The sequence below is a fragment of the Anomaloglossus baeobatrachus genome, chromosome 10 (assembly GCF_048569485.1).
Source record: "Anomaloglossus baeobatrachus isolate aAnoBae1 chromosome 10, aAnoBae1.hap1, whole genome shotgun sequence".
In the NCBI taxonomy this organism is placed as follows: Eukaryota; Metazoa; Chordata; class Amphibia; order Anura; family Aromobatidae; genus Anomaloglossus; species Anomaloglossus baeobatrachus.
The window spans coordinates 159026151-159048791 of NC_134362.1; the positions used below are offsets into that span (position 1 = coordinate 159026151).

At 43.2% G+C, this 22641-nt stretch overlaps 1 pseudogene; it reads left to right on the top strand.

The window, feature by feature from the left end:
• The first annotated feature begins 5205 nt into the window (after window positions 1-5205).
• The window catches only part of LOC142254383 (leukotriene B4 receptor 1-like), a 32094-nt pseudogene continuing 14658 nt past the window's right edge, over window positions 5206-22641 (top strand).

Sequence of the window (22641 nt, forward strand, 5' to 3'; positions counted from 1 at the left end):
TTATGTTTGTAGGCATCCCGGGCATTTGCAGGCCTCATGCCCAGCCAGGCCATGGAGGAATCATCCTCAAACCCCTACAGCACCTTCAGGTGGGAGCCGGCCTCCAAGTTCCCCTACCCCTTACCCAAGAGGACGCCTTGGATGGAGGGAGACCCAGCTCAGATGCTATCAATGTGGACAGCCAGGGCATCGGCAAGTCTCCTGCCCAGCTGTTCAAATGAGGACTGATCCTGCACCCAATCGGATTGTTAATTATTTACAGCCCAGTGCCATGGAGGAAGATGTGGCACCGTTATGTGAGGACTGGCCTAGTGACTCAGCCCCCCATGTTGCACCACCAGGAGTTTACGGGGTGCGACCCACAGTTATGACGACTTCTGCTCATCGAGGTAAGCACTTGCAGGAGGTTGTGCTGGATGGACAGAGACTTGTTGGATTTTGTGACTCGGGTGCTTTCCTCACACTGGCTGATCCCCGAGTGGTTCGGCCTGAGGCAATCCATAGAGGACCTGGGATTGTTATTGAACTGGCTGGTGGACAATGGAGGACTATTCCCACAGCCACTGTGGATCTGAACTTTGGTTTTGGGGTCAGGCGATGTGTGGTTGGGGTGATGGGTGGTCTGCCTGCAGCTGTTCTCCTGGGCAATGATGTGGGAGAGCTACGATGCCAATTCGTGGCTGCATGAAGCCACATGTAAGTAACGCTCTGCCTGTGTGTACTTAACCAGTGACCTGTAGAGGTCCCTAGTACGTACACAAGTTGGGAGGGGGAGGGATTGTGAAGATGTAATTTACCCTCTCACTGTATATGCTGTGATACTATGTCATGATATGTATATTTCCCTGGTTGTATTAGTTGTAATTCATGTATTTTCTTGGGGGAGCTACTGGTCTCAATGTGTCTCTCTCATACAATTGTAGTCTTGGCATCTAATGTGATTATGTAAATAGCCTGTCCTCTTCTTTCCAGAGTTGTGTATCTAATCTGTAATTGCATTGGCCAGTGAAGGAATAGTCATTGTTCTTTACAGCAGGGGATCCCTTCATCTACTGTGACTGGCAGACATATGGGAGCCATGTGATGGACCAAACCATTGATGATAGGATGTGTGACCCCTACCCCCTGAACAAACATGGTGGGCTGGTCAAGCAGCACAGACAATGCATTTCCCTTTTTGTAACTTCAGAGTGAGCTGAAACTTGAAGAGAGCAGGAGCCCCAGCCTGGGTGGCTGTGGACACGGACGGAGCTAGGCCTGTGTGGCGGCCCGTGGGATTGTGTGGAACTCTTTGGACTACTGTAAGGACGATTGCTTTGTTATCCGGTCCGAGGATTGTCGGGAAGGGCCCCCGAATCTGTTTTATGTGGACTAATCGTGTGCTGTTCCTGTATTCCTGTTAGTAAACCTGTTGGATCATCCTCGGCCTGTTGTCTCTCTTTGCTCTGATGTACACCCCCGTCACACATGTCTTCTAATCAACAGAACAGATGAAAGATTTAGGAGACTATGATGATATTGTGGGTGGTGTAGAAATGAGCAAAATTATTTCCACTACTCTGGTTTGAAATCCTCTTTGTAGCTCGATTGCAGGTGAATATGGGCAGTGCAAACCTCCTCACTAAAATATCAGTATTCTGGGCGCCTTTTGCAATTACAAAGCCACCACAATATCATTACTTTGATTGAAATTACATAGTTACATAGTTAGTTATGTCAGGGGGGGACACTTTGATTTTTGCCATGTGGAATGATCCCTGGAACATTCAGTTCCTTGGTGAACAGAGATGAAAAGGACATGTTTAATATCTCAGCCTTTTCTTTGTCATCTAGAATTATCCTGTTATAATCTTTTACAGGGCCGATACCATCCTTTTTTCCTTTTTTAATTGATGTAGTTCTAAAATATGTTGGGGTTTATTTTAATGTCTTTGGCTATTTTTGTTTCATTTTGCTACCTTGACTTCTTTTGTACATTTACTACTGAAAATGTTATACTTCTGAAAGGTTATTTCTGTATTCTCAGCTTTAAAGATTTTGAATGCCCTTTGTTCTTGTCTTAATTAAGTCTAGTCCATAAACCAGATGTGACATCATAACGTGTGTTGTCTTGGTGTCACACGGGCCTAGTAATAATCACAATAAGCTCCCAGGATGCCAGCATTGGGGTGCCAGCTAAGAAAGTTTACCCTGTCCCGACCCATCTGTGAAGGAACACCAAAGTGGAGTCCAGACCAGCTGAGTTTGGATCTTTTTGGTCAGCTATAGAGGCACATCATCTCCATGAGAAGTGGACAAGGAGTGTTAGCTGGCACAAAGGGGGTGCTGAGCATGGTCCAGAGATGCCCATTAGACAAATTCATTGTATACAATGTGGGACAATTTCAAAGTGTTCTTTACAAGGGTCATTCTTATCTCCAAGTTACGTATAGAGTGCAGAGAACTGAAGTATATATATATATATTTGTTTGAAGGCCAAATGAGAGCAAAGGTCCAGTGACTGACAGGGTAGATTAACTTCAGATATATTTTCAGAGTACAGATGGTTGTTGGATGGAAAACTGAAATGTATATTTGTGCAATATCTGTCTATCATAAATGGCCCGCGTCCTATTTTTATTTCTTCTTACACCAAATTGGCAATGATAATTTTTCACTATGAAATAATAGGAAGTATTTTATTCTTTAATGTGCCATGAAAACATACCTGCTAGACTGAGGCGTAATATTTCTGTTGTTGAAGGTCACTTTATCTAATGATTTCCTTTGACACAACAGAGATGTGAAAAAGGAACCTAATAACAAAGATTTATGTCCTCTCAATCAATGTGAGATAGCGGCAAGTCAATAGAGAAAAGAGAGCAAAAAAAACTGCAGTGGATATTAAAACTTTTCACACCCCTTTTAAAATAGAATCACATCAAGAAGAATTATTCAGAACTTTTTCACTTATAATTTGTACAAATCCATTGAGAAACAAACAAAAATAATTTTAAAGGAGGGAAATAAAAATCATAAAACTAAAGTAATAAGGTTGCATAAGTGTAAACACCTTCTTATAAGTGAGGATGCGTTCAGAATTAGCAAATCACATTTAGCTGTCATCATTTACAGTGATTCTGATTACAGCTATATAAAGTTTAATTTGTCTAGGAGATTTTTCTTGACATTTTCTTACTTACATTATACAGCAAAATCCGTGGCCTATAAACAGCTTACAACACAGCAAAGGGATCTCAGTATTGAAAGTTATCAGTCAGGTGAAGGGTACAAAAAATGTCCAAGTCTTAAATATAACATGAAACTCTGTACCGTCATTCTAGTCTAGTCACTGTTGTGCTAAATTTAAGCTGATCACCATCTTCACAGTGTTTCATAGTTGGTTGACTGAAAAGCAACGCATACACCTTCGTAACTTGGCTTTGATGGGGATATTCTTTCAAATGCAGAAATAATCCTTAGAACGTGCTCTTTAATTACCAATATTCACTTTTCCACATAATCACCAGACAATTTGATGTACTTCTACCAACATGTTTTCTGAAGCCGTCATGGAAAGAAGTCAACACTATTTCTACAACCAGCCTCTCATAGTTCTCTCAACTTCTTCATGAGAAACAAAAAATAAATGAAAAGTGGCACTACTGTGCCTATCAATAATGAAAGTATGAAAGTATGGGGTGGGTTACACTCACCTCCGAAGGTTGTGCTACCAGGCACAACACTGACCAATAACATTGACAAGGGATCCAGGCTAAAGTCAGGGGTAGAGCTGCCACAGTCCATCCGTATAGTCTCCCACATGGTCACCTCTTATGCAGCAATCCTGCTGCCCCAACTAGACCACACAATCCCAGAGTCAGGGGCAGAGCTGTAACAGTCCTTCCGGATGGTCTCTCACATGGCTCCCTCTTACGCAGCGATCCTGCTCTCCCCACTAGATCTCGCGTCGCGATCCTAGAGCCAGGGAAAAGGCCACCACAGTCCATCTGGGTGGTCTCCCACATGGTCCCTTTTTACACAGCGATCCTGCTCTCCCCACTAGATCTCGCAATCCTAGAGCCAGGGGTAAGGCCACCAGAGTCTGTCCAGATGGTCTCACACACGGTCACCTCCTGTGCAGTGATCCTGCTCTCCCCACTCGATGGCATGATCCCACCTCTGGCAAAACATCTCTCAGGTGGTGAAGTCCACACTCCCATACAGGAGTGTGGATCAGCGTTGTGACAGAAAAAAATGTGCGGTGTTTGGGCGCTGCTTAGTGATTTACCTGATTCCTCCACTCTACTGAATCCACCATTGATTCAGTGGAGTGTGGTGATCAGTTTAATGATCAAATGCGCCCAAACACCGCATTTTTTTTGACACATTTTCATTATCAGATGCATAGTGATATTCTGTCATTATTGGGAACTGATGGAAGTCAGACGGCGCCAAATCTGGACTTTATGGAGGATGACAATGCTCACATCAACACAATCAACGTAAACGGCTTGGTTTCTCTGATTAATTTCTTTTGGAGTGACACCTTCTGCTGTCAAGAATTCAATGACAGCATGCTTAAATTGCATTGACCAACCATCTGCTCAAGGTTACATTTTTTCTACTGTAACCACACAACCGTTCATTGCTAAGGCTTTCCGACAACTGGAGCTATAGAGGAGAGTCTACTGAACAGTCCATTACCTGCCACATACCAGTGCTGCCATCTGAAAAGGAATAACGAAGGTGGGGGTTTTACTTTTCATTCAACCCTCATGCTTTGGAATTTTTCTTGTACCCTTTTCCTGCCTGATAACGTTCAACAATTAGATCCCTTTGCTGTGTTGTAAGCTGTTTCCATGCAACTAAGAAAATATGACCAGAAAAGCTAAACTTTATATGGGCTTAATAAGAATCCCTAACTGATGGCTGCTGTGTACTGACTACTATGTAACATGAGTGTAAATCTGACTGGCTAATTCTGATTCTTCATCATATGTCTGCTGTCTCTCAACCATCTTATGCAGGAGCAACCTACTCTGGTCCTTGCTGTTCCTTACTTCCCTACAACGCTATACTACAAATAATGGCTAGAACTTTATAAAGACTTTGCTGAATCCATCTTTAAGACTTTTTTACATAACTAACTGTTGGCACTAACTATCTAAACTTTCGGAATGTGTGAAGTATGGAGTGATTCTTGTTAAAGTGACATTCGCAATAATGGAATTTTTGGCACATATAACAATTCAGATCTTTGCAGAAAACAGCGTAAGAATACAAGTAGCAATCTATTAGCATATAAGAAATGTGTTAAATCTAATCCTAAACTTTAGGGTATTACACTGGTAAAAAAAAATCTTACTTTGCAGGCCTCAAAAACTGCAACTACCACCTGTGTGATTTATCGGCAAGGTGTGAACCGTAGGCTTGTAAATAAATAAGATGGTAATACACCATTAATTTACCAATAGTTTCTGCAACATGCCCTCACAAAAAAAGTATAGCTTTAGAATACTGACTTCTTCAGTTCATTGATTTTCACTATTTTTGGAAAATATAAGTAACTAGCTGTAGTACCTGGGCATTGCCCGGTATAGTAACTGTCTCTCTGTATCTCTCCCAGTCTCTGCGTGTCGCTGTCTGTTTCTCTGTCTCTTTCTTTGTCTATCTGTTTCTATCTCTCTGTCTGTATTTGTATCAGTCTATCTGTCTCCATCTCTGTGTCTATCTGTCTCTCTCTATATCTGTGTCTGTCTCTATATCTTTCCAGGGCTGTCTCTTTGCCCGTCTGTCCCTTTGCCCATCTGTCCCTTTGCCCGTCTGTCTCTTTCCAGGGCTGTCTCTTTGCCCGTCTGTCTCTTTGCCCGTCTGTCTCTTTGCCCGTCTGTCTCTTTGCCCATCTGTCTCTTTGCTCATCTGTCTCTTTGCCCGACTGTCCCTTTGCCTGTCTGTCTCTTTGCCCGTCTGTCTCTTTGCCCGTCTGTCTCTTTGTCGGGCTGTCTCTTTCTAGGGCTGTCTCTTTGCCAGGCTGTTTCTTTGCCCGTTTGTCTCTTTACTTGTCTGTCTCTGTCTGTCTCTCTCTGTCTTTCTTTGTCTCTGTCTTTTTCTGTCTCCCTCTATTTGTCTCACCACCGACATCATATTACCTCACACATAAGCTTCTTATACTATCAGTTTATTTTTTTCCTATAGCAACCACTGACAGTTGCTATTAATAGTCTGTAGCTCCCACCTCCATTCAGTTTAATGGAGGCAGGATTTTGGAGAGTAACTGTAAAGCGTGGGATTAGATTTTCCCGTCAAAAAATAGTCTACGATGTTCCCTAGGTCACATGAGTGTCTGTGCAAAATTTTGTGATTGTAAATGCGACAGTGGGGATTCCTTTAGCGGACATACACACACACACACACACACACATACATACATACATACATACATACATACATACATACATACATACATACACACACACACACACACACACACACACACACATACATACACTGAGCTTTATATATTAGATAAAGAAAAATAAATGCAGCTAAAACTATATGACAGCCTATTTAAGTTGTTTGGGGTATTTTTGTAATGAAAAATACCCCAAACAACTTAAATAGGCGGTCATATAATTGCAGAGATGGGACAATAAAATAAACTTGAATAGTTGGTCTAGTTCTAATGTCTATAATTAGACGTTTTAGTAATAGGAGCAAATTAATCTACAGTATGAATTGTTAAAGGAGTTATCGCAGATGGTATAATTTTGCTTTTATTTTAACTTTGTTGGTAAATCCAAATCCAAATTTTACACTGGTTGGTTGCCAAAACTAATACAGTTTTTTTTGTTAAGCCAAGTAATGCTTTATTGCATTTTCTTGGCATATTATCATATTGACCTTATTTTACTTTTTGTAGTATTTTATTGTTTGGTGTGAAAATTAGGTATTATATAGTAGGCTTTCCAGTATTTGAACCCACTATGATCAGCTGTTAGGAGGTAACTGATGACTGATACAATATTTTCACAACTGTTACCAGTAAAATGAAAACTAAATAAGAAGAGAAGCTGAGGTTAAAATAAAATGACCCAAAAAATCATACGCATGCAAAAAAGAGGAAGTAAGCTAACTTATCTTTATGCTTGTGAATTTATTTGCCAATGTGAAAAGAATTAAAAGGGGTATTCCAGTTTCTGTAAATCAAGGATATGAAATGTTATGCAATTTACCAGTATAATGTCAGTATTCATTTGTTACAATCTCTGTTTACAGGCACTAATAATAACCCCTTCCCGCAAATGGATGTATCGGTACGTCCTGGTGATTGTGTGGGCACAGGAGCTGTTCCAGCATGATCGCCACCAGGAGCTTGGTTTAAGTGATAGTTGAGTTCTAGCGGTCAAAGCCAGGGCTGGTGCTCGCACCGCCCTTGGGTGTTTAACTCCCTTAATACCATGATCAATAGTGATCACAGCATTTAGGAGGCTGGGAGACAGAGTGCGCTCCCTCTCTCAAGTAATCAGGACCACCGCAACGTGCTTACGAGGTCACCATTGTTGCCATTGCAACCCAAGGTCAAATGATGACTTTCGGGTTACCTGGCTATGGTGGCTTGTTAAACCATGCCAAGAGCATGGTCTAAGAGACGTTCTGTCAGTGTCAAACTAGTTCATGTGATGCACTCAGGAATGTTTTTTTGTGCACTTTGAGATGAGCAGTTTTTAAAATTGAGTCACTTTTGTTTTTTTCTGTCACCTAGGCCCCTCAAATGTGATTTGGTCCCTAAAAAATTGGTATTGTAAATTTTGTTAGAAAAATGAGAAATTGCTGCTAATCTCTTAACCCCCAAAATTGTTTGTACGTACTCTCGGAATTATTATTTTTAAAATCTTGCATGATTGACAGAAAACCACTCCATAATCATACTTGGAATAATTCCAAGTAATCTTTTAACTCTTTTAAAAAAAACATGTTTTAAAAACTGTGCTGATATAAAGTAGGCATGTGGTAAATATTATTTAACTATTTGTGTGCCATAATGCTGTGATTTAAGAACATAAAAATATGTTTGAAAATGACAAAAGTTTCTTCAAAATTCCGATATTTTCACAAATAAACATGAAAAATGTCAACCTAAATTTACCACTATCTTAAAGTACAAAAAACAATGTCAGAATCACTGGGATCTATTGAAGCATTCCAGAGTTGTAACCTCATAAAGTGAAAAATTTGATTTGGTCAGGAAGGAGAAAACAGGCTCAGAGGAGAAGGGGTTAAATGGGACGTTTACGCTTTACTTCCATTGAAATTAAATCTGTCATGTAAATGTGACAGACACATAGGTGTAGGGTCTACAGTTGCAATATGCAGTGCTATTAACAGTAGTCAATGACAGATGTTTATTACAAAATCTTTCTAACAAAATTCCCCAAAAAATTACACCCAAATGAGCGGACCCATGGAAGTTCAGTTTGGTGGCTTCCGTCGGTTTTTAGATAAAGTTCAGTTCTGGATCCGGATTTGACCTCAACCCCAAATGAAGTCAGTAATTATGAAGTTTCAGTCTCCACCCACATGCAGCCAGCCATTAACAGATCACTTTCGGGAGTGGGGGGGCAAGGTTACAGATCACTTTCAGGCAGAGGCATATCTAGGGGGGGCTGGCAGGGCTTCTGCCCGGGCACAGCTGTCAGGGGGGCGCTGTTGAGCCGCCTGAGGCGTCAGTCTGAGTCTCCTTGGCGGCTGTGTGTTGCCGCCCCAGTACTGGCCGCACGCTATTCTGAGTCCCGGCTGTCACGCTAACAGCCGAGACTCAGAGAAACTGCAGCGCCCAGTTCCCACTGCTCAATTGTCCTTGTATCTGTCAGATGCAAGGACAATTGCGGTGCCCACCGTTCCTGACTTCTGGGTCAGAGAGATGTCTGTAATGTGATCAGGTCAGCTGATCACACTGCTGACCAGAAAGTCAGGACCACAGCTCAGAGGCGGCAGAGAGCGTCGGTGATAAGTGCTCCAGTGGAGCTGAAGACATCACCAAAAAGGAACATTATGGGGTGAGGGGGTGCGGTATCTATGGACACAAAATGGGGAGACAGGGGGTGGGGAGAGGGAACTATCTGTGGGAACACTATGAGGGGACAGAGGGTGGGAAGGCAGTATTTGTAGACACAGTATGGAGGAGAGAGGATGGGGAGAGGGAACTATCTGTGAACACACTATGGGGGATAGTATCTATAGACAGCATGGTGGAGAGAAGGTGGGGGGAGGGAACTATCCGTGAACACACTATGAGGGGGGACAGAGGGTGGGGAGGGGGCAGTATCTATAGACACAGCATGGGGGAGAGAGAATTGAGGAGGGAACTATGTGTGGACACAGTATGGTGGGAACAGGGGAAGGGGAAGTATCTCTAGACACAGTATGGGGAGAGAGAGGATGAGGGGGGATGTGTACAGACATAATATAGGGAGAAAGGGTGAGGGGTGATGTATACAGACAGTATAGGGAGAGAGGGTGATGAGTGATGTATACAGACAAAGTATAGGGAGGGACGGTGATGGCTGATGTATACAGACATAGTATAGGGAGAGAGGGTGAGGTATACAGACATAGTATAGTGAGAGAGGGTGAGGGGTAATGTATACAGATATAGTAAAGGGAGAGAGGGTGAGGGGTGATGTATACAGACATAGTATAGGGAGTGAGGCTGAGGGGTTATGTATGGGGGAGAGAGAGTGAGAGGTGATGTATGCAGACATAGTATATGGAGGGAGGGTGAGAGGGGAATGTATACAGACATCGTATGTGGAGCAATTGGGGGAATGTAGAGCAAACGGGAAAGAAATTTTGAGGACACAGAATAAAGAGCAACATGGTATGGGGAGTGAGGGGGAAAAGTATATGGACACAAAGGAGGTAGTGAGGAGACAGTAAGGGATGAGAAAAATGTAAGGGGGCACAGCACAGAATAGAGACTGGGTAGTGGTGGCTGGGGTGGTATGGAGAGGGAATAGCTTGAATGTACAGTATGAGTACATAGTGAGGATGGGTGTGTGATGAGAGAGCACAGTATAAAGTCTGGGCAGTATAGGGGGACACAGTGTAAAGACAGTGTGAAGAGTGGGCTCAGTATGGAAAGGAGAGGGTAGTGTGTGGGGCATGTACCATAAGAGGGACAGTGTGGGGTCATATTTCAAGCAGAGAACATAGTGAGGGGTCATTATTTATTCTGGGGCACAGTGTAGGGCAGATATTTTAAAATAGGAGTATTCTAATCATTCTGCTATTTTTAGGGGCATCGTGTCGGGCTGTGCTGCAGAAGACTGGAGAAGATGGAAATCTGCAGAGACGAGATGTGAATGTGAAAAGACATCATGGCATCAGGACAAGATAAAGAATAGAAACAAAAGACTCAGAGACAACATCATCTGTAAGGTACCTGAATGGAAATGTTTCTTTGTAATACTGACTATTGTTCATCATTTAGGCCTCGGTCCCACTTGCGCATTGCTTTTGATATGAGAGCAATGGGACCCACACTGATCAGCTGTTCTTGGTTCAGGTGGCCGGAAATGCTTATTTCTGGATCTGCTCCTTCCTTGATAGTGTCCGCGGTCGTGTACTGCACATCCGCCTCATTGATTATAATAGGAGGCTGATGCCACTATCAACAGATGGAGCGCATCCAGAACTGACCACTTCCGGACACCACTGGCACCTAGAACAGGCGATTGGCTGGGGTGCCAGGTGCCGGAACCCGACCAGCCAGACATTGGTGACCTATCCCAAGGAAAGGCCATCAATGTGAATGTAGTGGACAAGTTAAAGGTTACTATGTTTTTATTTATGTTGTTAGGACCATTAAAGGGGTTGTCCAAGCTTGTGATGAGCCTGCAGTCACTCTGCGTGTCACTCTATGTAACTGTAGACTTCTGAATTCCCAGTGTGTACACTGCACACTGTCAGGATTCTCTGGTGAAAGTGGGAGGCTCGAAGCTGCAAGTATGCAATTTACAAAGATGTGGCCATGTGCTGAACAGACATGCATGGCCTCGCTCAATGAAAATGAATTGACTGAGGCTGGACATGTCACTTCAGAATGTGACCAGAAGTATACAAATCTCATAGTTGTGCTCACATGATCGTCCACTCTTGTCACTGGTACCGGAGAATCCTAGAAGTGTGCAGAGCATGTGTTGTAAGAATTCAGAAACCTGAAGTCACAAATAGAGTCACTGCAGACTTTCATCTTAAACCTGGACAACCCCTTTAATTATAAAATTAAGCCGTGTTGTATCCTCAGTTCTAACAGCATGTAATATACTCAGTGTCAATTTCAGCTCTGCTTGCTGCATCCAGCAGTCACCAAATGGCTGCTCCACTTATGTGATTTTCATACTTAAATGTGACAACCGGCTTTTGTTCCCACGCTTCTCATTGAACATTGAGAGAATTATTAAGAGACGCTCGTCATCACGTGACTGTAAGTGTGCAAATCACCTATGAAGGATTAGGTCACATGACAGCCACCCAAACTGCCTGAAGGGGGGGGGGGCGCCAAACTGTATTCTTGCCCCGGGTGCTGGAAAGCCTAGATACACCTCTGCTTTCAGGGGAGGGTGGGCAAGGTTTTTTCCATTTTTTTTGGTGCACATTACGTTCGATCATGCTGTTGTGTGAACCATTCAAACACTGCACGCGGCTCACACTAGGCTGAGGACCAAGCACAGCAATACTATTGTGAGTGGTTTGCATTCATAAATCACCCGAACTCATATCACACTGACTGGACTGGCTACCTGCTCTCCTGACAGGAGTGTACAGCAGCATAAAAATACATGCAGCTGACCCGCTCCTGTCAGGAGGGCTGGCGGCCAGTCCAGGCAGTGAGATACGATCCTCCTGCGAGTCACAAGCAAGTGTGACTCCAGCCTAAGTAGACATAAATAAGTGAATGACAGACTTAAACAAAGAAAAGTGGACCTTGCCCATAAATGCTTGCAATTTCCTAGGAAAGGGGCGATGGAGGCTGTAGTTCAGAGTAGAAGCTGCTCATGTGGCATTGTGGTGACAGCAGTATTATATAGCTTCTTGGCTCTATCAAAGAGATAGGTTTTAAAGGTGGACGTGAGTCTGCGTGGTTGACCTTCCAAAGATTATATCTTATGAAGACTGGAGATTAGAGTGGAGAAGATAATTTGAAATTTGAATTCTCTGGCTTCGCCATATTTTCCCTGTAAATTTGATTCATGTCAAATAAATTCTTACAGATTTGAATACGGGAAGGTGGGGGGGATAGAGAGGATGTTGGAAAGATGGCGGACTATGACTACATCTGCCATCTGTCATGATCCAGGCCGGCTTTTCCCTGCTGTGGTTACACCCAGCTCTAGCCTGGTCATGTCAGGGGTTACCTGCCTTGCCTCATTCTGGATCCCATGACACTATATCTTGCCTCTCTACCTATGGTTCAGTGCCAGTGTTATTTATGCCTTGCAGCGTGTATACTGGGTCTGGTGAGTGTTCCCATCTGTCTTGCCTCCCTGCTACTGTGTCCTGACTTGTACCCTTCCCTATGTCTGCCTGTCCCGGTCCCTGACTTCCAGCTCCTGTCTGTTGTTTGTGTTTCCCTCTGCATACCTGATCTCCCGGCTTCCGACTCGGTTCTGTTTTCTAACTTGATTTTGATCCTCCCTCTGCACTGACTTGACTTTTCTGTCTAGACCCTGACTGTTTGTCTACTCTATTGCGTCCTGGTGGTTCGCCTGTTAACTGCCTGCTGAAGTTACTCTTGCTGTACTTCAGCTGCCTTTCTAATACAGTGTGACTTTGTCTCTCCTTCACTACTCTGCTTCCACCTAGTGGGGAATACGCTGTACTATGTCTTACTATTCCTTTGTACAGTGTGACACCATCTTTCCGCTTTCTACCTTCCGTGACACGTGGATAAACATACCCTATATCCCTCTACCTCTTGAAAACTGCTTGACAAAGGCCTTCTGAGTGTTTAGTTCACAATCAACTGTTTATAGACTCATTGCAGTGGTGGACATATCATTGATTCAGGGGCCTGAGAGGTAAGGAGGCCCATTTCTACCACCATAGCAAGTGACATTGTGCATTTTGATGAATTCTTATGCAGAAAAGTGCCCATATATTGTTGTTGCGCAGGGGCCTTTTCTATCTGTGTCCACCAGTGACTCATTGTAGTCAATGGCACTTTTAATATGATTGATATTCCATGGGATCCATGTGTCTGAATGGAAAACTTACAGTATGCAAATAGAATGCATTTGAACTCTGTGATTGCATTCTATTACTCGGGTGAAGTTTCCTTCTGAGTCCTGTTTTTTTTTGTTTTGGAGATTCAGACAGACACCTAGATGCACGGAATAAATGCAATGTGAACAGAGGCTAATTAAAGGAATATGCAAACTATAGTAACAGGACCTGTTGTCAAATTTAGGGTTATTTAGTTAGAAAATAATAATTTAGGGAGGCAAACTTGGATTATTATCTTAAAACTAATCCCAGCCAGATTGTCTTGAGTGACACTGCCTTGGATGATGCAGGAAGCATCAACTTTGTCTTTTTGGAATAATCAGCAACAAGTGTAAGATAATGGTCCCGACTCCCGATTCATCAAAGCTTTTACACTGGAAGAGTGGCACAAAACACTTAAGGCTGCTTTACATGCTTCAATTTCTTGTGCGATCGCATTTGCGTTCGCACCCGCTCCCATCATTTGTGCAATATGGGCAATTTGTTGCCCGTGTCGCACAAAGTCGTAAACTCCCGTCACACGTACTTACCTTCCAAACGACTTCGCTGTGGGCGGCGAACATCCTCTTCCTGAAGGGGGAGGGACGTTCGGCATCACCGCGACATCACATAGCGGCCGGCCAATAGTAGCGGAGGGGCGGAGATGAGCAGGACGTAAAGATCCCGCCCACCTCCTTCCTTCCGCATTGCCGCGTTCCCAGGGTGTCAGACGGAGCAATGTGTGCTGCCCCGGGAACGATGAACAACCGGCGCAGAGAAGGACGTGCGATATTTAGAAAATGAGCGACGTGTCAACGAGCAACGATAAGGTGAGCATTTTTGCTCATTAACAGACGCTCGTAGCTGTCATACTCTATATTTAAAAAGGCGCCGGATGTGCGTCACTTACGACGTGACCCCCACGACATATCATTTTGTTTGATATATCGTAGCATGTAAAGCCCGCTTTAGCTTCTAAATTCATTTAGACTATCCTAAGCGCCTCCAGTCTTAAGTAACCATCTCAATGGCTCTAATTCATCAAATTATTTTGCCAGAATTCTGCCATAAATTACTTTGTAACATCAGTTATGCAAAAACTTTACAACTTTTGGTTTTATCACTCTAGTTTCTCCCAACTACACCAAAATTGTCAGAAATTGGTGTAGTTGTGGCATGATCAGGGTGTGATGCCACAGTTTCTCCAATTAATGATTATTTGTGGCACTACTTACACCAGTCAGGGAATGATGCAGTATTCCTGGTTTGGCACACAGGCTCATGCTGCTAGTCAGATGCTCAGAATGCAGCTCTTCTTGAATCAGAAGCATCTGACTCCACCACTTCCCCTTGAACTGTGAAAAAATGGCCAGTCTTGATGAATTGTGGCCTATGTCTTCACAACACTGCACAAAACCTAACTCCAATTCTTCAAAGACTTCCCAAAATGGTTGGGTGTTAGGGGTGCAATGATTGAGGTCACAGAGGTTGTGACCACGAGTGGAGGGGGCCTGCCAGTGCCACCGCATATTTCAGTTGGATATGTGTCCTAGAACAAACATTCAGCTGGAGTGTATTGCTGTGCAAAGACCTACCAGGTCCCTGCAGCGCAATACAAGGTATCGGCCAAACAAAGGCCTGCAGCTGACATCGGCATGCCTGTGACTGGAGGTGCATGTCAGTGATTTTCATCGCTTGCACGCAGAAGTCAGTTACCAGCGTCAGAAGAGGATGCTGCATGTCGGGGGGAGTGGAGGAAGGGGAAGTAGAATTGTTCATTTAAAAACAGAGTCAGAAAGGGAGATATATATACCAGGATGAGGGACATATATAGCAGGATAAGGGACATATATATCAGGATGGGGGACATACACAGTGTGTCCACCCATATCCTGTCCAACGCTATTAACCTGAGAACGGCGGCAGCTATAGGCATAGAAGTGGTGTCTAGGTATAGTAAAGTAGCCATGCGCTACGCAATGAAACCACTTATAGCGCCACCTGGTATACACCATGTACTCCAGCACTTTTGGTCAATTACTTTCTGCAAAAATATGAAACTATCCTAATCTATGAGAATCGACATCTCAACTTGAAGAAGTCTACACAGATGTTTTCCTTCTCTTTTTCTATTTCAGAAATTGAGCTTCAATCAGCACATTATAATGATTAGTTTAAATATATATTTAATCTGCTGTAGCTCTTGTACTTCACTTATGGGAAATTAATGGATCAGTGGTGAATTCATATCACTGTACTCAATAGAGAGGATTTATTAAGTGTGATATTGCTCTATTGTGGCTCAATGTGCTGAAAAAAGACATGCATTGCGACAAATTTATGATTTGTTTTAGACACTTTGCGCCTTACTGGACACTTTTGAAAGCTCTCGAGAAAAAAGAGAGAGGCTGAGAGGAATCCTAAAATGTTCCAATCAGTTCATCTCATTGGCTTTCCTGTGTTCGATACCATAGATCCAAATTTATATCCTGCCTAGAGATCAGACTTGATATCATGACATAGTAACAGATGTTACAGATGTTATCAGACAGCGCACAGATGCAGAGTACACCAATAGCAACTCCTACCCCGCTTAAAATGATACATATGTGTATACTGTATATATATATATATATATATATATATATATATATATATATATATATATATATATATATATATATGCTTTATATATATATGCTGTATATATATATATATATATACAGTACAGACCAAAAGTTTGGACACACCTTCTCATTTCTAGAACAACTATTAAGAGGAGACTTTGTGCAGCAGCCTTCATGGTAAAATAGCTGATAGGAAACCACTGCTAAGGACAGGCAACAAGCAGAAGAGACTTGTTTGGGCTAAAGTACACAAGGAATGGACATTAGACCAGTGGAAATCTGTGCTTTGGTCTGATGAGTCCAAATTTGAGATCTTTGGATTCAACCACCATGTCTTTGTAGAAAAGGTGAACAAATGGACTCTACATGCCTGGTTCCTACGTGAAGCATGGAGGAGGAGGTGTGACGGTGTAGGGGTGCTTTGCTGGTGACACTGTTGGGGATTTATTCAAAATTGAAGGCATACTAAACCAGCATGGCTACCACAGCATCTTGCAGCGGCATGTTATTCCATCCGGTTTGCGTTTAGTTGGACCATCATTTATTTTTCAACAGTACAATGACCCCAAACACACCACCAGGCTGAGTACGGGTTTTTTGACTAAGAAGGAGAGTGATGGGGTGCTACGACAGATGACATGGCCTCCACAGTCACCAGACCTGAACCCAATCGAGATGGTTTGGGGTGAGCTGGACCGCAGAGTGAAGGCAAAATGGCCAACAAGTACTAAGCATCTCTGGAAACACCTTCAAGACTGTTGGAAGACCATTTCCGGTGACTACCTCTTGAAGCTCATCAGGAGAATCCCTAGAGTGTGCAAAGCAGTAATCAAAGCAAAAGGTGGTTACTTTGAAGAACCTAGAATATAAGACATATTTTCAGTTGTTTCACACTTTTTTAAGTATTTGATTCCACATGTTTTCATTCATAGTTTTGATGTCTTCAATGTGAATCTACAATTTTCAGAGACATGAAAATAAAGAAAACTCTTTGAATAACTCTTTGAATGAGAAGGTGTGTCCAAACTTTTAGTCTGTACTGTGTGTATATATATATATATATATATATATATATATATATAGTTTATGTGAAGTTTCAACTTTAGAGGAACATGTCCTTGGTTATAGTACTAAGAAAGAACTATTTATACATGCATAAGTTGCTACAACTTAAAGGGTATTCCTATCGCTAAGATCCAAGTGTAATAATAATAATTTTAACAAATACCTTCAATTAGAAATGTAGTATAGTTCTGCATCACGGTGTTCAGTGCCCTGCTACCCCTGAAGATGTTATGGTCTTATACAAATCTTTTAGAGTAATGTATTTTGATGTATGCATTTTTCCTGTGTAATTTGGCTAGTTGTCACTGGGGCCCTGGTCTCACAATGTAAGGGAATATAAGAGAGTGACAGGCTGGCATGGGTTAAAAGTGGGAGGACAGTCCCCAGTACAGGAGGAGATATAGGAAGAGAAACTTCCTGGTCCAAGACAGATAGGGAGTAGTGACAAGTAGAGAAAGGACCTGCAGGGTCAGATGTCAGAGTGGAGTCGTGTGGTGTGGAGGAGTCAGGCATAGAGAGAGAGAAGATAGAAGAGAAAGAGTCAAGGAGACTGAAGTTAAGTGTGAGCCCCCTCAGCTTCACAGCAAATTTCCAGGAAAACAGAGGAAAAGAGAAGAGCATCCCTTTCTTAGGTGGGCAGCTGTAAGTAGTAGTCTATAGGAAAATAGTTAATCAGCTCACTAGATCCAAAAGTTCATTCAGCGTCCTGCAGATAAGGTGTGGTACTTGGATAAAGACCTCTGGGTCAACTCCCAGGTAACATAGAACTAATATAATTAACTCCCAAATATGCCAGATATTTGGGAGTTAATTATATTAGCTGTAAGAAGTACAGACAGATGGCCTGCGGGGTCAATAGCACAACGGGAGCACCATCAGAATGAGTTATCTCGTTGCTAAACAGCCGAGCCGCCAGACCACCCATCATGCTAAATGGTTGGGTCAGGAAGAAAAGAATAAATCACCCAACCCTCCCCTCCTTGGTTGCCGTAGCTAAAGAGGCAGGTTCTGTGTGGAAAGATAAGCCTGTGAAAGATCTTGGAATAGAAATTGCCTTTAAGAAGTGAAAGGTGTATGTTAGAAGATGTTACAGTAAAGTTATTACGATTTAAACTGGTGGTAGACTTGTTTCAGAAAAGTATGGCTTGCAATGCCGGTTGTAGTGAACGGGATCTAGAAAAGCTGAATGAAAGCCCCGAGGAGTAGCTTCAAGCAGGTACCACCTCCACACCCACTTCATACACAACTCCGGCCCCTGTGTCCGTTCTGTGCCGGGGTGGGTTGAGGTCTGCAATCCTCGCCCATGATTGCCCCTCCCTGGCACTTTACAATTCTCCTTATACAGCCATTTCTCTTATCTCATGTGCAGGGAATTGCAGCTTAGGTATCCACATTACGACCAATTATCGTGTGACAGCTAGTTAGTCATTTACTTGCTTGTTTTCGTAACCATTGATATCTAAGCTACTTAATGTCCTGCAGATGAGGTAAGAGACATAGCTAATTCAGAGAACTATACTACATTTCTAATTGGAACTACTTCCTAATATTGTTATTATTACACCTGCAATGGGGAAAATAAGTATTTGATACACTGCCAATTTTGCAAGTTTTTCCACCTACAAAGAATGGAGAGGTCTCCAATTTTTATCGTAGGGAATGCTTCAACTGTGACAGACAGAATAAAAAAAAGAAAAAAAATCTAGAAAATCACAATGTATGATTTTAAAATAATTAACTTGCATGAAATAAGTATTTGATCACCTACCAACCAGCAAGAATTCTGGCTCTCACAAACCTGTTACTTTTCTTTTAAGAAGCTCCTACTCTGCACTCATTACTGGTAATAATTGCACCTGTTGAACTCATTACCTGTATAAATGACACCTGTCCACACACTCAATCACACTCCAACTTCTCCACCATGGCCAATACCAAAGAACTGTCTATGGACACCAGTGATAATATTGTAAACCGCACAAGGCTGGAATGAGCTACAGTACAATAGGCAAGCAGCTTGGTGAGAAGGCAACAACTGTTGGCACAAATATTAGAAAATGGAAGAAACACAAGATGACTGTCAGTCTTACTCGGTCTGATGCTCCATGCAAGATCTCACCAAGTGGGGTAAGAATGATTCTGAGAAAGGTCAGGAATCAGCCCAGAACTATACAGGAGCACTGGTAAATGACCTGAAGTGAGCCAGGACCACAGTCTCAAAGATTAGTAACACACTACTCTGTCATGGGTTAAAATCCTGCAGGGCACGCAAAGTCCCCCTGCTTATGGCAGCCCATGTCCAAGCCTGTTTGAAGTTTGCCAATGACCATGTGGATTATCTAGATTGGGCATGTGAGAAGGTCTTGTGGTCAGATGAGACCAAAATAGAACTTTTTGGTATCAACTCCACTCGCTGTGTTTTGACGAAGAAGAAGGATGAGTGCAACCCCTAGAACATCTTCCCAACCATGAAACATGGGGTGGAAACATCATACTTTGGGGGTGCTTTTTCGAAAAGGTAACAGGACAACTGCACTGTATTGAAGGAAGGATGGATGGGTCATGTATCGTGAGATTTTGGCCAACAATCTCCTTCCCTCAATAAGAGCATTGAAGATGAGTCATGGCTGGGTCTTCTTGCATGTCAATGTCCCGAAACAGACAGTCAAGGCAACTAAGGAGTGGCTTCGTGAGAAGCATTTCAAGGTCCTGGAATGGCCTAGCCAGTCGTTTCCAGACCTGAAACCAATATAAAATCTTTGGATTGAGCGGAAACCCAATATTACCCAGTGACAGCATCAAAACCTGAAATATCTGGAGAAGATCTGTATGGAGGAGTGGGCCAAAATTCCTGCTGCAGTGTGTGCAAACTTGGTAAAGAATTACATGTACTCTTTTTAACTGCAAACAAAGGTTTCTACCAAATATTAAGTTCTTTTTTTCTATTGTATCAAATACTTATTTCATGCAATAAAATGCTAATTAATTAAAATAATAAAATTAAATTTTCTAGATTTTCTTTTTGGATTCTGTCATAGGTGAAGTGTACATATGATAAAATTGCAGATCTCTCCATTCTTTGTAGGTGGGAAAACTTGCAATACAAGCAGTGTATCAAATACTTATTTTACCCATTGTGCTAACAATTGGGATAGGATCTTAGAGAAGGGAATAATCCTTTAAAGGGAACCTGTCATCAGAAATTTAGCTATAAAGCTAAAAGTTCCCCCCTCTGCAGCTCCTGGGCTCCATTCTAGGAAGCTTCCTATAGTTCTTGTGGCCCCTTTTATACCAAAATAAACACTTTGTAAACTTGTACCTTTTCTTATGCAAATTTCGTAAATCTTCCATGGGGGCGGGCTGCCTGGGGTCCGTTGCTGTCCTCCTGCCGATTTACGCCGCCCCCGAACGCTGCATTTCAAAGCTCAGGACGCCGCCCCTGGGCGCCCGGGGTCCCGCGCATGCGCTGTTCAACTGTAGCAGTGCCGTGCACTGTGTGCACGTGTGACCGCTGGTGACGCTTTGCGCGGGCACGAGGTTATGTGCGGCGCTGTGAGTGTCATCAGCAAGTGGCGCCCATAACCTCGTGACCGCACTTTCCCCTATTACTCCAGCGTTATGCGCAAGCGCTCGCTGGCCAGATGACCGGACGTCACCTGCTGCTGAGCAGGATGGGAAAGAGGTGACGTCCGGTCATCTGGCCAGCGAGCGCTTGCGCATAACGCTGGAGTAATAGGGGAAAGTGCGGTCACGAGGTTATGGATGGCACTTGCTGATGACACTCACAGCGCCGCCCATAACCTTGTGCCCGCGCAAAGCGTCACCAGCGGTCACACGTGCACACAGTGCACGGCACCGCTACAGTGGAACAGCGCATGCGCGGGACCACGGGCACCCAGGGGCGGGGTCCTGAGCTTTGAAATTCAGCGTTCGGGGGCGGCGTAAATCGGCAGGAGGACAGCAACGGACCCCAGGCAGCCCGCCCCCATGGAAGATTTACGAAATTTGCATAAGAAAAGGTACAGGTTTACAAAGTGTTTATTTTGGTATAAAAGGGGCCACAAGAACTATTGGAAGCTTCCTAGAATGGAGCCCAGGAGCTGCAGAGGGGGGAACTTTTAGCTTTATAGCTAAATTTCTGATGACAGGTTCCCTTTAAAGTTGCAATGTCTGCATTCTATATTTTAATAGATCCTTATTTTGGATCCCTGCAGTTCTTAATTTTGTTTTTTGAATTGCAAGCATTTTTTTTATTTTTATGAAAATGTTAGTTTACAAATTTCCTTTAAAGGGGTTATTTATTATTATTTTATGATTATTATGATTATTATTTTATTTTTATTTTTTTTCTATGGGCCTAAGAACTGATAGGCAGATAGTTGTTAACTATCTGCCTGTTCTACCTGGTGCCAGCTCATATATGTCACGTAATGCTGCTGCTGGCGATTCTGCTGCTTCATGTCAACAGAGCAGCTCTTTCTCTTCTGGGGTGCTCTGTCGACAGGGTGTGACTGTCGTCTTGTTGACTGATTAGGCAACGGAGAGCCAGCCCTGTTAACTGATTAGGCAACGGAGAGCCAGCCCTGTTAACTGATTAGGCAACGGAGAGCCTGTTGTCAATCAGTATGACATTGCCAGCCATGCCATATCAACAGAGCAGAGTGGAAAAGAATCTAATGCGGGCGTCACACGAGACGAGCTATCGCGCGATGCATCGTCGGGGGTCACGGTTTTCGTGACACACATCCAGCATCGCTTGCGACGTCGTCTCATGTGACACCTCCGAGCGACGCAGAATTGCTCACAAATCGTTGGTCGTGTACTCGACGCTTATTTTTAAAAAATTGTTTATTTTTAATGGTTGTTCATCGTATCCGGGGCAGCACACATCGCTCTGTGTGACACACATCGGGAATGATGAACACAGCTTACCTGCGTCCCGTGGCTCCCGCCGGCTATGCGGAAGGAAGGAGGTGGGTGAGATGTTTACGTCCTGCCCATCTCCGCCCCTCCGCTTCTATTGGCCGCCCACTGTGTGATATCACTGTGACGCCGAACATCCCTCCCCCTTCAGGAAGTGGATGTTCGCCGCCCACAGCGAGGTCGCTCAGCAGGTAAGTACGTGTGACGGGGGTTTAATGACTTTTTGCCCGTGACGCATAAATGACGGGGGCGGGTACGATCGCTCGTGCACTCGCACGATAGATCGTACCGTGTGAAGCCCGCATTAGTGCAAAACGATCAGTTGTTTAAATAAAACACACTCGATTCCTTCTTTCTTCCAACCCCCTTAATCTTGTATGGGGCGTCCACAAATAGTCAAACCACCAGCTGTACCATAGACAATGAATGGAGCAATGGCATTCATTCATGGCCACTCCATTTAATCGAATTTTAGAGACCCAGTCTCAAGACTGATCATAATGGTATTACATGGTCTGGTGGATTGTTATATTTTGTTGATTGGAATAACAAGCTTTGCATCATTTGCCGATGCATTGTCTGTTTTATTAACATTTTTTGAATAATATAATACAGTTCTATAGACCACAAACCCATTTTCAGCAGCTAATAATCTTCAAATTATGAAAAGGTCGAATGCTTATTAATTAGCTTTTTGTCAGCACATTTTAGCAAATAAACAGTCTGCGCCGATCATCTTTGTCCGTATAAAACCACAGTGGGAAAAGCACAATGTGTTTAT